The sequence below is a fragment of the Vicugna pacos genome, unplaced genomic scaffold (assembly GCF_048564905.1).
Source record: "Vicugna pacos unplaced genomic scaffold, VicPac4 scaffold_66, whole genome shotgun sequence".
NCBI lineage: Eukaryota > Metazoa > Chordata > Mammalia > Artiodactyla > Camelidae > Vicugna > Vicugna pacos.
Window position 1 is genome coordinate 216,646 of NW_027328747.1, and position 16,247 is coordinate 232,892.

General features: G+C 47.7%; 1 pseudogene; it reads right to left on the reverse strand.

The window, feature by feature from the left end:
* LOC140694615 (trafficking protein particle complex subunit 9-like) overlaps positions 1 to 16,247 on the reverse strand; it is a 50,119-nt pseudogene that overhangs the window by 22,733 nt on the left and 11,139 nt on the right.

The following is a 16,247-nucleotide window of genomic DNA, read 5'->3' on the forward strand; positions in this document are numbered from 1 at the left end:
AGGGCTGGGGCGGATATTGGAAGGAATCACGGTGAGGGAGTAACCTGAGAAGACGCCCCACTGCAAGCAGCTCAGCCAGTTCTCCTCCCTCATCCTGTATTTTTAGAGCCATGTTTCTGTGTTTCTCTTACTTCAAGTAATAGCACTTTAACTACACATCTGATCATCTACATCAGACCACCTTACCTCCAAGCCACAGAAAATCATTCACTGACCGGAGCAGCTCCAGGACATAACAGTGATGGATCAGGGAGTCCTGCAGCATTCCATCCTGCAGGCACAAACCCCACATGTGCCCCGTTGATGTCCAGAAAATAAAATGCATGGAAATTTCTCACTGCTGGTACACGACATCTGCCCCTAAATTGCCCCAAAATCTTGCTGGCAAAGCACTACTCAACCCTCTCACAACAAAACAAACAAACAAGCAAACAAACAAACAAAACAGCTAAGAAGGCAAATATAGGCCCTTCCATTGAAAACCAGCAACCATCAATGTTAGTATCTCAGCTGGAATGCTCCTGACTTCAAAAACCACTGCGCAGTTACTTTTTAAACGTGAAAGGCACATATGAATTCCACGTAGATGATATTACAGAAGGATTTTTCTTTTCAAAATTTCCAGTTGCAACATTAGCACAAGAAAGTTTATGTTTCAGCTTTCAAAAAATCAATTATCTTCCACTTTCTTAATGTTGATCCTATTATTATTTTTTAAAGGGAGCTATGCTGCATATTATAAACCAACTCTTTGGCTTCTGTAATCAAGACCTTTATGACCTCACTATTTCAGAGCAAACTAATGATGCTTTGAGAGGTGGGGCCTGGGGCGCTCACTAACAGCTCTTTAAATACTGATAAGGATGTGCTATTAAGTAATGCAAACGCTGTAACTCCACATTAACTCAGAAACCAAAGAAACTACACCAAAGCCTTACTTTATCATTTTTATATATTCCTATTCTTTTGAATATTAATGTTCTTAAAAGATATGTTTTTTTTGAGGAAGACAACAGCTGTATTAATTTTCTTCTCACCAAGAACGCAATTTTTATCAAGAATAAAACCCCTATGGAAATCCGAAAGACGGGACGTTTCTAGCTAAGTGAACATGCAGAACAAACCTAAATCCTATCAGATCTCACTCCAACGAGCTCAACAAATTCCTGGGCTACCCTGAAACTTAGCTCTTCTATTCCAAATGTTGGCTGAGCTAAGATAATCACACAAGGCAGGGAAGGAGAGAAGAGGAAAGTCCACCTAGCGGCCTCCATCTTTTTACTTCCAGCCAAAAGGCGCCGCTAGGGCGGCCCCGCTAACAAGCCCTCCCCATAAGGAAATCCGGCATCCACACTGCCCCTGCAGTTCCCAAGCAGCCCCGACGCCCCTCTCCCACGGGTCACCTCCCAGCCTGTGAATGGTCTTCTAATGACCCCCCCAGTTGGTGGCACCCTCCCCCTCTTCCCTGCTACACACACACACACACACACACACGCACACACACACAGAGCCAGGGCAGCCTGCCCAAAGCACAAATTTGATTACATCATCCCCACTTCAAACCCTTCAGAGGCTCCCTGGTGGAGTTCTAGCCGCACCCCCGACACTTCTCGCCCAGCTTCACCTCAGTACCCAGGTCCCCAGTGACCTCAGGGGCCCACTGACCTGCTCCTACTTCCCACTTGCCTCCAGGCTCATTTTGAATGTTTCTCAAGGAAGCCTTCCCTCCCTCCAACCTCCGCACTTTGTTCCTCTCTTCCAAGAACATTCTAGGTTAAGTCAACTTCTGACACTGCTAAGCTCCCAAGAAGCAAATACATTTTGCTTACTAATGTGGGTCCACCCTCTCTCCCCTAGACACTCAGAAGTGCTAGTGTTATGAATAAATGAATGACGGGGTGGGTCTCAAAGGGAGAGACATACCTGCTGTCGCCCGTCCCGACCCTACTTTCTGTAGAATATCAGAAGCAAAACCAGAAGTACCTTTCCTGAGGGTCACTTCCTGCTGACACCCTTCACTGCCTCCTGTGACAGGTCTAGTAAAACCCAAACTCTTCCAAAGCCCTCCACCCTAGGCCATCTCCAGTGTCCTCCCCAGCAAGGCACCCTCCACCCTGGACCACACAAGACACTCTCCCCGAGTCCCCACCCCACAAGCCTCCAGGCCTCTGCCCAGGCTGCACCTGCCACGTGAGCCATCCTCTTGATGCCTTCTCCTGACTGACACTTACTATGTCCTCACAACTGAATGTACAGCCCATTTCTTCCAGGAAGTCCTCTCTGATAATGTCCTTTAGGTCTTGGCTGGGCTCCCTCTACAGCAGCACTGCATGGTGACCAACTGTGTGTTTGCCCGCTCCTTTGAGACCACGACCTCTTGGGGGCCATGTGGGAAGGAGTGAGATTACAAGAGGGGTGGGAAAAGCAAAAAGCATAAATCACAGCCCAAGTCCCAAGTTCAAGGATCCTTTCTCAGAAAAAAAGAATAAAATATTTCACAAGAGTGCAATTTGGCTACTATTTTTGTGGCTTGTGGACAGCAAGAGCTTGGTGTTCTAGTCCAAAACCCAGGTTAAATGCAAAGAAATGTATATATTCATATCCAAATGAAACCAGAGCTGCTCAACAACAGTTTGCAGTTAGAATTGAAAGGATCTTTGATAAAGGCAATCTCTCTCTCTCTCTTCTTTCTTTTCTGGCATCATATAATTTTAGAAGTATTTGCGTGACTAAGAGATGGCTACAGCCCGTGATTCTGCACTGGAGTGTTTGCGGCTGAGGAAGCCCAGATTACATTCACTGTGTAAATGCAATCACACCAACACACCGACAGGCGCCCTGGTGGTGGAGCTGATGTTCCAAAGCAGGCAACCTTATGTTGTAAGAGAACTCTAAATAGAAAGTAAGAAATGCAATGTTCTGTACTCAATTTCATTCGCTACATGGGCCATGAACTGATAGTACATCTTGTCTAATGAAATCCAAAAATAAATTGTCAACGTCGATTTTCTTCATCTGACCGTTTTATGCTAACTTTGGATAAGAAACCCTCACTTCATATGGAAAGCTCAGGCCTAACCTGCAGCACAGTTATATCCCGTGGAAGAAAGTCTATCAAGGGAGAACTGGAGAGTTTCCCTTCAGAAGCTGCTAAGTCTGGTTTTGCACCTGTACGTCATTTGCAACCACGTCATCGTCAAAGGAGTAAGACCTTACCTCTATGGGCCGAAAAGCACTGCGGTGCTTCCAAACCATCAAAGAACACTGAGCTTTGTGAAACAGTCCTGAGGCACATGAATCGCACTTTTTCTGAAAGGCTCCAAAACTGACCCCCTTCACCATTCCAGGTACAACAGGGAGGTACCAGAATTAGTAGAGAAAACATGCCCTTGAAGTCTGACAAGGCCCTGCTTGAATCCTGCTACAGCATTTACTAGCCGCTAAACGGACCAATTCCTTAACCCCTCTGAGAAGGCTTCCCAATCTGCAAAAGGGGGCTGCCACCGACCACCTGGGAGGCATGGATGTGAATGCAACACGCAAGTAGGGCGGCCGACTGGTACCTGACACGGGGCCCTGCTAGTTTCCCTCCACTGCCCTTCTCCCCCTTTAAACTTGCTCTGTTCCCCCTGGTAAGGGTCAAACCAATGGAACAGACTGCCTGATTCTTCTGTGTATCCCCGGATACATGCCTTACCCTTAGGAGGCCAGAAAAAGAACTGTCTCCTCCCCAGTCACTATCAATGTTCTTAAGAGTCTGAGATTTTTTAACTCTAGTTTGCAGGGAGACTATTCCAGAACTGTCCAAGCACCATTCTCCAGGTTGGCTCCTCACCCAGCGCCCATCCCTTTTCACCTCAGATCCTCTGTCTGATTGCCTTCTGTTCATGGGAAAGCAAGTCCGGTAGGTTGGGGACTCCCTAGGCCTCCCTCCCTCCCTCACAGGTGAGTGTGACTACCTTCTCCCCACTCCCCACTCCAACTCCAGCTTCTGAAGAGTCTCCCCTCCAGGACCCTGCACCCTCTGCATCGTCCCAAGACGCACACACGTGGCCACAACCTTCCCTTCAGATTTCTTCCTGGGTGGCCCTCCCCACCCCCTAGCCCCTTAAGGATAAATGGCATTGCTCTGAAAATCGCAAATGCCACTGACTGACACACCAAAGCTGAATGGTCTGGGCTTTCCTCCAACCGAGGCACAGCCTTGTCCCCCCTCAGCCTTAGTCTGCACATCTCAAGATGAGCTCAGCCCCCTATACGGCTGTGAACACCAGCTGAGAATGACGACTCCCAATGTGTATCTCTAGTCCGGCTCCTTCACCTGAGCCCCAGGTTCATAGACCCGAGTGCCTCTTTGAAGTCCTAACTTGGATGACAAATGGCATCTTAAATATCCCTCATGTCCACCATTTACTCTGGAATTCGATTCCTGGCAGGTACCTCCCAGGCTCCCCATTTTAGTAACAGCTCCAGAACCCACCTAGGTGTTTGAAGTCACATTAAATTTCCCCTGTTCCCTCCCCCTAGCCCTGCCCTGGAACCTGTCTTGTCATTTCCGTTGCTAAGCCCATCTCAAGACTGGTTCTGCAGGGACCACGGAAAGAACCCCACAAGCTCACAGCATGGTGCAGTGAGTCACAATCCTCCAAAGGGTGCTCCCTGGAGGGGGAGGCATCTCCTGGCTCGGGGCACCTCAGAAGGCACTGAATTCTCACAAAGGAGGCCCAGGAGAAGGGACTCAAAGTTCTCCCGTGGTCTGAACTTTGAAGGGCCCGAGGTCTGGGGGAGCTCCTAATTAGCAGACACACTTGCCAGTGAGCAGATGTGGATGGAGGAACCCAGGCAAGGCTGTTCTCACTCCGACCCCTGGGCCCTCGGGAGCCACGGGAAAAGCCTGTGTCCAGGGCACAGCCCAGCCATCAGAGATCCCAGCCTGCATTTGCCAACCCGGACAGCCTAGACTCCTTCTACTTGCGACACTTACTTCTGTTCTGTTCCCCCCAAGAATGTGATGGACTCTTTAAGAAAGTCTGGCCTGTCTCAAGCGAGACCAAGTCAGTGAAGGATGAAGTGCCGACATTTGGACCACAACATGAAAGGAGAAACAAGGCCTCATGGTCAGCATGATGGTGGTGGCCAAACCCTTCCCCCGGGTGAGATGAAACATGGTGGGGGTGAGAATCCAAGGTCCTAGGTCGGCCAAAGCTTCTTCCTACACGGCTGACTGGGGTGTTGGACACTCACTACCGCAAACTAACGACACGGCCGTCAATGGTGGATGTCAGCTGCAACAGACAACGAGTCAGCTACTTACTGCCAACATGGGTTAAAAGTAAAGGCCGGTGTAGGGAGGCCTGCATGGCTGCTGAGGCAAACCACAGACCCGGCTCTGAATGCCCACTGGCTGAAGCAGAGTGGAACCTACGGTCCCCTTTAGCGGTCCGTTTGTCCACCAGATCCAGGTGAGCCAGCCTCTTCGGAGAAGGCCATGTTGTCCTGATACTCAGAAAAACCAGCCTCATACAGGGAACAAAAGAGTGGCATGGATTTTAGAACCGATACTGCCCCTTTATGAAGGCAAAGTAAAGTAAATGGCACGGGGGAGTTGAATGCAAAAAAAAAAGTGACTGCTTCCTCCAACAGCTGTTCACCCCCGAGACGGCCACTTACTCACCAGTGACCACCGGCCAGGAAGAGCCATCACGCACGTCACACAGCGACAGCCAGGAACCGTGTGCTGAGCACTTTTGTGTAAAAGCAGAAATCGAGCAAGATGCTGCAGACTTTGACTTTCCAAGTTTAAATACTCCATGAAAAGAATCCCTCAGCAGCAGCCTAAATCAATTCGCATCTCACTTCTTCAAAACAAACAAATAAATTTAATAAGGGCACATTTGTCACTAAATATAAGGAGGACAAAACAGATTCCTCAAAGCAAGGATTTTAACAGGTATCAAACACCAATGGGTGATGTGCTAACAAAGCAAATATTCCAAAAAATTAGAAAATAAAAAGATGACTAGGATAATACAAGGACCAAGGCAGCTGTTAAGTTTTTGCTTTTTAAAGCGATGGAGACAGCATGGAGGGCGATCTAGCTATTTCCAATGCAGGGTGTGCACAGCCCACCTTTTCAGACGCAACAACATGCTCACAGGGCAGTACAAGAGAAAAAGGAAAAAAGAAAAAGAAAAGGTGAACAAGCGAAAATTAGAAACACACAAGAACAAAAATGACTTTGACAGCCTATACAAGAACTTACGTGAGTGTGATGAGGACAGGGACGTGGGGACGGTGACACCCACACTCACCTCCTGCTCCATTGAAGGCAGGGGCCTGTGGGGAGCGGCGCTGCCGGGGGACACCAACGTGGTCAGAGCCCCAAACCAAAACTCCACCTACATGTGTCTAGATAGCTTTTGAGCTACAAAATGTGGCCGCATTTCAGGCTGGACACTTTTACTCACTCCCACCAAGAGTAGCACGAGAGAATTAGGCTCTGCTCCTGTACCAAAGCATTGTTTTATAAATTAATGACTGTGGAATAGTAAAAGGAACAATGGAGTAAAAGTGACTGGAGAAGAACGTGCTTGACCCGAGCTCACTGGCCGCGTTATCTCCCTGACGTTCAGATGCTGGCTGGACGCTTATTGTACCAAAACAGACCCACCAGGAGGGAGGTTTAATGCACTGCTATATTTTGATGCCGAGAGTCATGCCTGGTACACGAGGTTCTGGGTAAACAATGGTGACAGTGTCAACCACTATGCTCTAAGCACACATCCAGTTACTCCGCCAAATCCCAAGGACAGACTTCAAAAGGCAAAATCCAGCTGGCATTCTCTGGTGGGTCTGCAGATTCAGAGCCAAGCAGTTGCTGAGCAAAAATGTCACCAGTGACTCCTATGACAAAGAGGAGGCACTGGCCAGCAGGCTGGGGCAGGGCCCCAGGCTTCCACTGCTCACCAACCAGTCTGTCCAGGGGGAGAAGTTGGTCCCTGCTTACGTTTCTCCGATGCACCTACCTTGACTAATGCCTGGGGGCTCAGCAGGAGGTGACAGGTGAGGTGAACGGAGCCAGTCTGGGAGAAGACCGGTGCTGGCAGCTGTGCCTTCAGCAGGGCTCAGGCTCCTAAAACTGCCACCTCATCTCCAAGTAGCAGAAGGGGAGTGCGGACATGTAGATCACAGGGCCCTGTGAGGACAAGTACAGATCATGGCCACGACATGCCTTGCCCCTTCCTTAAGCCATAGAGGAATATACGGGGAGGAACTGAAAATTCAACCAGAGTTCGCCAGGCACCACACACAGGTGGGACTCGGGTCCCCTGTGCCTCTCACTCACAGGGCTGGTCTGGACTTTCTTTTTCTCAATTCTCTGGCATCTTCTCCTCCAACTGATCAACAACCAGAAAGTAGGATCTGATCTTAGCTAAGTTCAAGAATCACAGAACACCACCTCCACAGTGGGCCTGGCAGCACGTGCCAGGTCCTCCGACCGTCACCTGTGGGACCGCCATCAGCGCTCTCCAGACTCAAGGCCCGAGGCTGTAGGCCGGAGGGACACAACTTCCCTCACTCTCCTCAGCAAAGTGGGACCACTTGTTGGCAAAGGCATCACACCCTCTTCTGCCCGAGGGACAGCACGATAGACACACGGGGAAACAGAGCAGAAGGTGGGGTGGTAGGCAGCCCAGAAGAGCTTGTCTGCACTTCCGAGGCAAAGTGAGGCCTTTGACCTGATCACAGGGACAAAGTGAGGAGGAACCTTTCCCTGCTCTGTCCCATACCCTGTGACACGACTTTCCCTGTATAAGGAGTTCATTCGGAAGACCCTGGCGGTGTTTCTGATGTCCTAACCTGGCATGGTGGCTGTTGGGCATGAAGAGAGGGCCTGAGCCTTGCAGGTGCTGGGCCTAGGAGTCAGGAGACACCGGCACCACCCCCAGCTCAACCAGAGCCTCGTTATGTGTCTCGGGATTCAGCGTCTCATGTATAAGCAAAGGGATGAGACTGTCCCAGGGCAGGCTGCCCAACAGAAATGAAATGAGATCCATGTAAAGAAAGTTTCCCAGTTGCCATATTTAAAAAGTAAACAAAGAAACAAACAAACAAAAAACAATTGCTAGAAACTGATTTTAAGAACAGATCTCACTTATTCTACTGTATGTAAAATACTATCATTTTGACATGTAATCAATATAGAAAGTAACAAGATAGATTACATTCCTCTTACTAGATAAGTCTCAGCGTCTGATGTGCATTTGACCTACAGCACATGTCAGCTCAGACCAGCCTCCTCCCCAGCGCTCCTAACATCAGTGGCTGTGCCTACTCTATTGGACAGCAAGTCCAAGGGTCCCACCAGGGGTCCTGGCTGAAACGCGGGAGTAAGTGTCCACACTAACCCTAAAAGGATCTCTCTGAAACAAAGGCAGATTCACTTTTAAATGTCTGTAAACCGGCGGGCTGCACCTCCCTCCACCCTTGGCTACAAGACAGCTCTCTTCTTTGCTGATCCCTTCCTGGATGTCCGGAAGCAATCCGGCTCACAGCCAGGGCAGCCGGGCCTTCAGGTAGACTTACCTGATGTCTGTGTCTAGTCCCATGAAGTCCTCCTTCTCAATCAAGTTGCAGAGGAGGGGGATCTTGTCCCCAGACTTGTTGGGGGCCCTATCCAGCCACTTGGACTTGAGCAAGATGAAGAGTGATTCAGTGAAGTCCTCGATCCTCTTCTCCAACAACCTGCAGTCCTCGTAGATTGAAGGCCACGTCGGTGCGTGTCTGCTCGGCTACTTCCCCATGCAGCACAAAGACAAAGTGCTGAGAGTCATTAATGAGGTGCCATACAGCTCCTCTGCACTTGGAGCTTCTCGAAGGCCTTGGCCGAGAGGCAGTCGGTAATGGTGACAAGGCCCACTACTTTGCTGTGGGTCTGGGAGTTTCTCCACCCATTCTTGGGCGCATAGTGGTGCCTGTAGTGGATACAGAGTGCCCAATGGGAGCCGCACGGGCTGATCTGGCTCACCAAGTTGATTCGCTTATAGATGCAAAAGAAATTCTCTTCTGAGATGAACCCAATGGCTTGGACCACCACAAGGAGAATCTGGTCGTTCTCAGTGCACTGCACATAGTCAGGGATGCTCATGTTGCAGCCCCTGCCGAGAGGGGAGAGGAGATCGAGATACATACTCTGCTGTGGGCTGTGGTCCCCTCTGGGTTGTGGTGACATGGTGTGTACCAGCCAGAAGGCAAGGGAAGCCCAAGCAAAGCCGGGGGTACAGTTTGTCCTCAGCGTCTGCACATGGCTACCGTAGCTCGGATCACATTACCCAGCTTTTGGTCTAGGCTTCCTGCCCCTGCAGAGCAGGGTCATTTCTTGTTTTCTGCTCCAAGCACCTAGCCAGACCCTGATGCAAAGTCAGTGCTCAAAACTGCTGAATAAAAAAATGAACAAAGGAACTGCTTTCCACAACCCTTTAAGCAGAATATAAAGAAAAGAGCCACAGTGGGATCAAAACATCTGGATTTCAACTCCAATTTATTTGAACTCCTAAGCTGCAGAATAATGGATAAGAAAACTTGCCTTGGGGAGGGGGGTACAGTTCAGTGTTAGAGCACGTGCTTAGCATGTACGAGGTCCTGGGTTCAATCCCCAGTACCTCACTTTAAAAAATGAATCAAATAGACAAACCTAATTACCCTCCTCAAAAAATATTTTTTAATTCAAAATTAAAAAAACACCTTGCAATTGACCCAACACTGTAAACTTGCCTATAATTCAATTAAAAAAAAATTCCTTGCCTTACAAGAATATATCTAGATTATGGAAGTTTGCAAATGTAAAATGCCTAGGTTACAACCTGCATAAAAAGGGGGGACTGTACAAATTTACTATCCCTCCTTTATGAGCTATATTACCTTTGGGGGCTGGTTATAACCTCTCAGAGCTAATTTTCTCAGATTAAAATAAAGGAAACATTACCTGATTCTCAGTACTGCTGAAGAATCTGATAACCCTATAAAAGCATCTGACACACTGAGGTTACTCAATTAATGTTGAATGAATGAATAAACAAGCAAAGTGAATGCTGCTCCCTGCCACAGACCATCATAATGGTACTGCCTGGAAATCCCAAGCCCATGTTCACCCGACTCTACATTAACCATGTGGGTGACCTGGGCAGGCCTGTGTGCTTCTCTAAGCCCCAGTTTAATCATGAATAGAAATGAGGGCAATAACACAAACCTCAAAGGGTTAGTGAGTCAGTAATGAATTGTACCCGAATTTTGCAAGATGGAACCATTAAGGAAAATTGGGCAAAGTGTCCATAGGCCCTCTCCATATTAGTTCTTACAACTACATGGGAATCTACATAACATCACAAAATTAAAAGTCTAATTTTTAAAGAGGTTATTGAGATTAAATGAGCTCACTGTCACAAATAAGGAACACACAGCACAAATAGGACAATCCCTAGACCATGAGATACACTCAGTTAAATTTCCCACTGAACCCTCTGGTCCCTCCAACTTCAGAGCCCGAGGATGGGTCCTCGTGGCCAGAGACTACTGCACCTGAAGCTAACAAAGCTAATGGTCCCCACTTCCAAGAGCCCCTGTCACGACCCTAGGTCTAACTTTGTATTTGTATTTTTTTTTCTTTTTATTAAATAGAATCCCCCAATTGCATAGCCTTCAGGTCACCAAAACATGACCACAGAGATCATGATGGCAGCCCTTCCTGGTGAAACAATAAAATGAAAAGCCATTTCCACAAGAACTCTGTGTAAATCTACTAGGGAACTTCATCCTGGACTGAGGGGAAGAGGACTGGGGAGGAGGGGGCAATCTGGGGCACAGAGAACCATGGGCCACCTGTCCCACGATGGACTTCAGTTTCAACACTCACCCTCCAGGAACTTCAAAATACACACAGAGTACTATGGATAAGATTTATTTTTTTTTTAAAGAAATCACTGACTCCCTAGCAGGTCTTGTTTCTACCAAGACACAAATGGATTATGTGTATAATGTTTCACAAAAACCCTAAAGTACTATCACCCCAACTTGACACATGAAGAAACTGATGGAGAGAGGTTTATCACATTGTGCAAAATTAGAGAGAGGCCACATCAGCCACCGTATTTAAACCCAATCCCCTGCTCCATTGCTCACACTAGAAAGTGTGAAATACTGCCCCTTTCCTGCCCTTTCCCTGCAATAAATCTCTGAAGAGTCTTTTCTGTGCCACCTGGAATCACAATCACATCAGTTTTCCACGAAGAGCTATGTCACTCCTTGGAGGACTTATCAAAATCTAAAGGGTTGAAATGGGAGGAGAGATTTGCATTTTCTGTTTCTCAAAGGAAACATGGCTTAAAAAGAAACTGAAAAGGACTTATCTAGTCTACGGTCTCATTGTGCAGAGGAGGAAACGGAGGCTCCAAAGAGATGAGGAAAGGGCCTTATTAACAAATATTGCCTGAGTGCAGAACCAAGCCAGCCCTTGGCACTGCTGTGGGAGGATCTGGGAGGCCCAGGAGAATGAGTGTTAGAAAAAGGAAAGAGAAGAAGCATACAAGGCCCTGTCTCTACATCACCATACCATGGAGTTCCACCAAATTACCCAGTATGGGTGCAGCCCACATTAAGGTGGGCTAGAGAGGTTATACAAACCTGGAAGTCTCAAGCATAGTGGAAATTCCAACAATTTCTATGCTTTTTTCCCAGTTCAAACATCATCTCAGAGGGCGCTCTGTACCAGGGACTACACAAGGCCTGGAGTTCTCCCAAATACAGATCTCTATTACCACGTGTGCAAACCACATACAGATCCACCAGAAGAAAAACACCCACAGATAAGATGGAATTACTGAAACTGAAAGCAGCCAAGCACCATATATTAACTAGGAAAAATGGTGCTGCTAGAAATGGACTCATGGACATAGAAACAAACTGTGGTTAGCAGGCAGGAAATGGGGGATTAACAGATACACATTAATAAATATAAAATAAATGACAAGGACCTGCTATATAGCACAGGGAACTATATTCAAGTTATTGTAATGAGTTGTACTAAAAGCAATCAAAAATGTATGTATATACATATGCATATGTTTACAACTGAATCTCTGCTGTACACCTGAAACTGACATTGTAAGTTAACTACACTTCAATAAAAAATAATTAGAAAAATAAAAGCAAGTCATTAAAAAAATAAAAGAACACTGTAATCCCTGTAGCTGTAGGTGGTGGAGAATTCTGTCTGCAAGCAGCAAGTTCACTGGATCACTCCAGCACTGACTGTCACCCTTTCTGACCATCAGAGAGTCACTTGGTTTCACTGAGGTTACTTTTCTCTTCTGTGAAAGGCTACATTTGCAACTAACAATGTATAGAATCTAATCATTCACAAGCCCAACAATTAGTGAGGACTTCCCATGGGCCAGGCTCTGGACAGATGAAAAGATAGGGTCTCAGATATATTCATGGGTAGAAGAAGTTTACGCCATAAAGACATTAATTCTTCCTGTTTTGATAGACAGATTCAATGCAATTCTGTTAAGAATTTCTACCAGATATTTCATGGAATGTAACAAGTTAATTTATGGTCAGGAACAGCCAAGAAACTTCTTTAGAACCACCACTGGGGAAGGGTGGATAGGTCATTGGTTTCCACTGTTTTTTCTGAAGTGATGAAAACGTTCTGGAATAATAATGGTTGCACCACTGTGAATATGCTAAAAGCTGCTGAATTGTACCATTTAAATGGATGGACTTCATGATGTGTGAACAATATCACAATAAAAGTGTTATATGAAAAAATATTTTTTGACCATGATTTTCCCCTGTATACAACTAGTCTGCCGTACAATTAAAGAAAAACAAAAAAACAAAACAAAACAAACTGTGCCAGGAGCTCTTTAGGACTGCAATGTCCCTGGGTCTCCAACGCCTCTGGTGGTGCTGTTCCTGTTAACACACACTAGCTGGGCTGGACTAGTTAGGGACTCTAACTATCTTTCTAAAATCGATGGTCACGTTTCACCCTGGGACAGGGAAGCCTGGAAGATGTCACAGACTCATGCCTTCAGCTCATTTTTAACTGAACCTAGCCTTGCTTTCAACACTGTAATCCTCCTCATTATAAAAACATGCGACATCATCAAGCACCGCCATCATAGCACCTGAAAGTGTTCAAGGAACTTACCTGGGGTAGAAACACTGAGGGAGGAGATGGAAGCTCCCATAGCACTGACGCTCCCTTTTCCTGACTTCACCAGGAGAAGCTGGAATTTACAGCCTGAGGCTCTCAGCCCGGGGAGCAGTGCCCAAGCCACTGAGCTGGTCCTGACGGAGCGAGAAAGGGAGAGGAGAGCAGCCCCGGGGTCACAGGGCAGGGAAAGCGGGGGGTTGGGGACGCGGGCTGCAGCCCCGCTCGGAGGCCAGCCCCAGCCCCAGCCGCTCTCTCCCGTCCGGGTCCGCAGACACCGCCGTTCCGGGACACAGCCCACCCAGGGGCGGGGACGGGTAGGCGGCCGAGGAGAGGAAGCCCGTGAGGAGAGGACTCTTGGGCGGGAGAGGGGAAGGGGATGCCAGCCGCGGACTGAGGGGAGTCCGGCTTGGGCGAGAGGCGGCAGGTGCACACCTGGCCCTGGACAGGTGTGGCCGGGGCGCCGGGGCAGGTGGCGCGGGCAGAGGGGCCTGGCCCGAGCAATTTAGCTGAACACACGCTGACTCGCGCCCTGGCGGGCTGTGATACGCGGACCGCCCTCCCGCAGCCGCCTGAACCTTTCCCGTGAGCCCCCCACCTTGCACGTCCACAGCCGGAGGCCCCGGCACCGGGCAGGAGCCAAAGGCCTACCGGGCGACAGAGCTGAGAAGCCTTTGGGGCCGATCCCCGGCTCGGAGCTGGAGCTTCCAACCCGCGGTCCAGCTGGCACCGACTGCGCATGCGCAGGACGGCCAGCGATCCTCTGGGTTCTGTGAGACAAGCTGGGGAAGTGAGGGAGGGAGATGTTGGGAGGAGGATGAGAGGAGGGGAAAAGTGGAGGGAGACGGACAGGAGGTGCAGAGAGAAGGGAGGGATCTGGAGGGGGGAGGGGAGTAGCCGAGATGGAGAGAAAAAGCTTTACCTCTGGGGGCACCCTGAAAGAGGCGGCAGTACTGCGTCTGTACCCTACTCTAACCCTTCAAGGCCCGCAGCTCAAATTTTACCTCCTTGGTCAAGCCCTCCAGCCAAGGCCTGTGCAGAACCCCTATGGGGATCACACCCGTTGCCCCCATGCAGAGCTGGGTTTCCTGTTGCTCTGGGAAACAAGCACCCGCAAGTGTTGTCGCTCAGAACTACCTTGGGAAGAGTACATATTCCCCTTTTACACGCTGGGAAACAGGCTGGCAGGGTCTCTGCCTTAGCTCCAATGTCCCAGGTGTTGGGCTGCCAGGGGGCAGCAGGTAAAAGATCAGAGCCCCAGACAGAGCAGACTGCCTGACTGTTGGTACGTAGTCCGCATCCCTCCTGAGTAAACCACAGCCCACCCTAGGGGAACCATCAAGGGCTCACAGTAGGTCCCTGGGTGTGGGAGAGCTGTCCTCAATTCCAGTGCCCAGCTTGCTAGGTAGACAGGAGTGTTACCGAGTCCAAATTTATTCTCCTCAGTGCAGGACAGGCCAATAAGTTCGGAGACCAGGTGTTGGGGCATGGAATAGCAAGTTTCTGTATACCTTGATGGCAAACTAATGTCCTGGAAAACCATCTCCCCAAGGCAGAATTCAGGCTCCTTTCCTATGTGCTTGGTTGTAGCAAACTTCTTGGTGTAGGAATTCTTTTTTGTTAGAATCCTTTGTTCTTGCAGCTATCTGCCTGGGTCAAATATCTGTAAACCTCCAGCAAAACAAACGCTATTTCCTATTCTGCAACTTGTTATCTTTTTATGAATGAAAAAGTGTTAAATATCCTTAAAGGTCAGAGCCTTCAGAATAGGCTCTCCTGTATATTTCAGGCTCTAGGCAACATTGTTTCACAAGCAAGATGAAGCCTAGGAGGCAGAGCACAGGGTTTAAGTCAAAGGAAAAGATCTAGTATGGAGTCAGATTTGTTCTTTTCTATTACCCGGGCAGAAGGCACTTGAGGATTTAAACCCCTTTAAGTTAAAAATAAGTAAAAGTTTAAGGAACTTACATACATAGGTGGGACTGTGCATAGCATATCTGGAAAAGCACACAAAGGAAAATAAACAGCGGCATCTCCAGTTAGGGCTGAAAGAACAGAGGATGAGGGAAAACTTCTTTCACTTGTGTATTTTTGTGCTCTGTTTGAATTTTTTTTAACCATATGCATGTATTTCTTTTTCAGTTAAAAAAAATTGTAATGGAGCAAAGGAGTAACTAGCACAGCAAATACAGCAGCCATGGAATCACTGATCCATCACTTTTAATTTAAGCCAGGAAAATTTATTGACTCTCTCCTATGTGCCCAGTGCTGTTTTAAGACTTCTTTTATTATTTTTATTATTTTTTTAATTTTAATTTTTATTTTATAAAATAATAACATGCTATCCCTCACCCCTGCCCAGGGCTGGTGGAAAACCAACTGAGTTTTTCTTGAGTTGTTTTCCAAGCTGTAGAGATGAGTTATAAACAGAACACATCTTCCAGGCAAAACAGTTGGAGTGGTTTTCCAGCAGGCCAGACAGCTATGAAGGGTTTACAATATAGGCGCCCAGAGGCTGAGAGAGAAAGCCTCCAGGACCCTACAACAAGCTGCCCAAAGTGCCTTCTGCATGGCACTACTGAAATAAGAAAGAACAAATCTGACTCCGTATTAGATCTGTTCTTTTGACTTTAACCCTGTGCCCTGTTTCCTAGGTTTAGTCTTGTTGGTTCTGCACCTTTTATAAAACAATGTTGCCTAGAGCCTGAAATATACAGGAGACCCTATTCTCAAGGCTCTGACTTTAAACTTTCCCACTCATATAAAGATAACAAGTTACAGAATAGAAAATAACATTTGTCTGTTGGAGGTTTACACGGATCTGACCCTGGTGAAGAGCTGCAAGAACAAAAGATTCTAACAACAAAGAATTCATAAACCAAGTTTGCAACAACCAAGCATTCCTGCTTCCCCTTTTTAATATAAAAAGAGCCTGAATTCTGACTTTGGGAGGTGGTTTTCCAGGACATTAGACTTCCATCTTCTCAGCTGGATTTCCAAATTAAAGTCGCTATTTCTTGCCCCAAGTCCT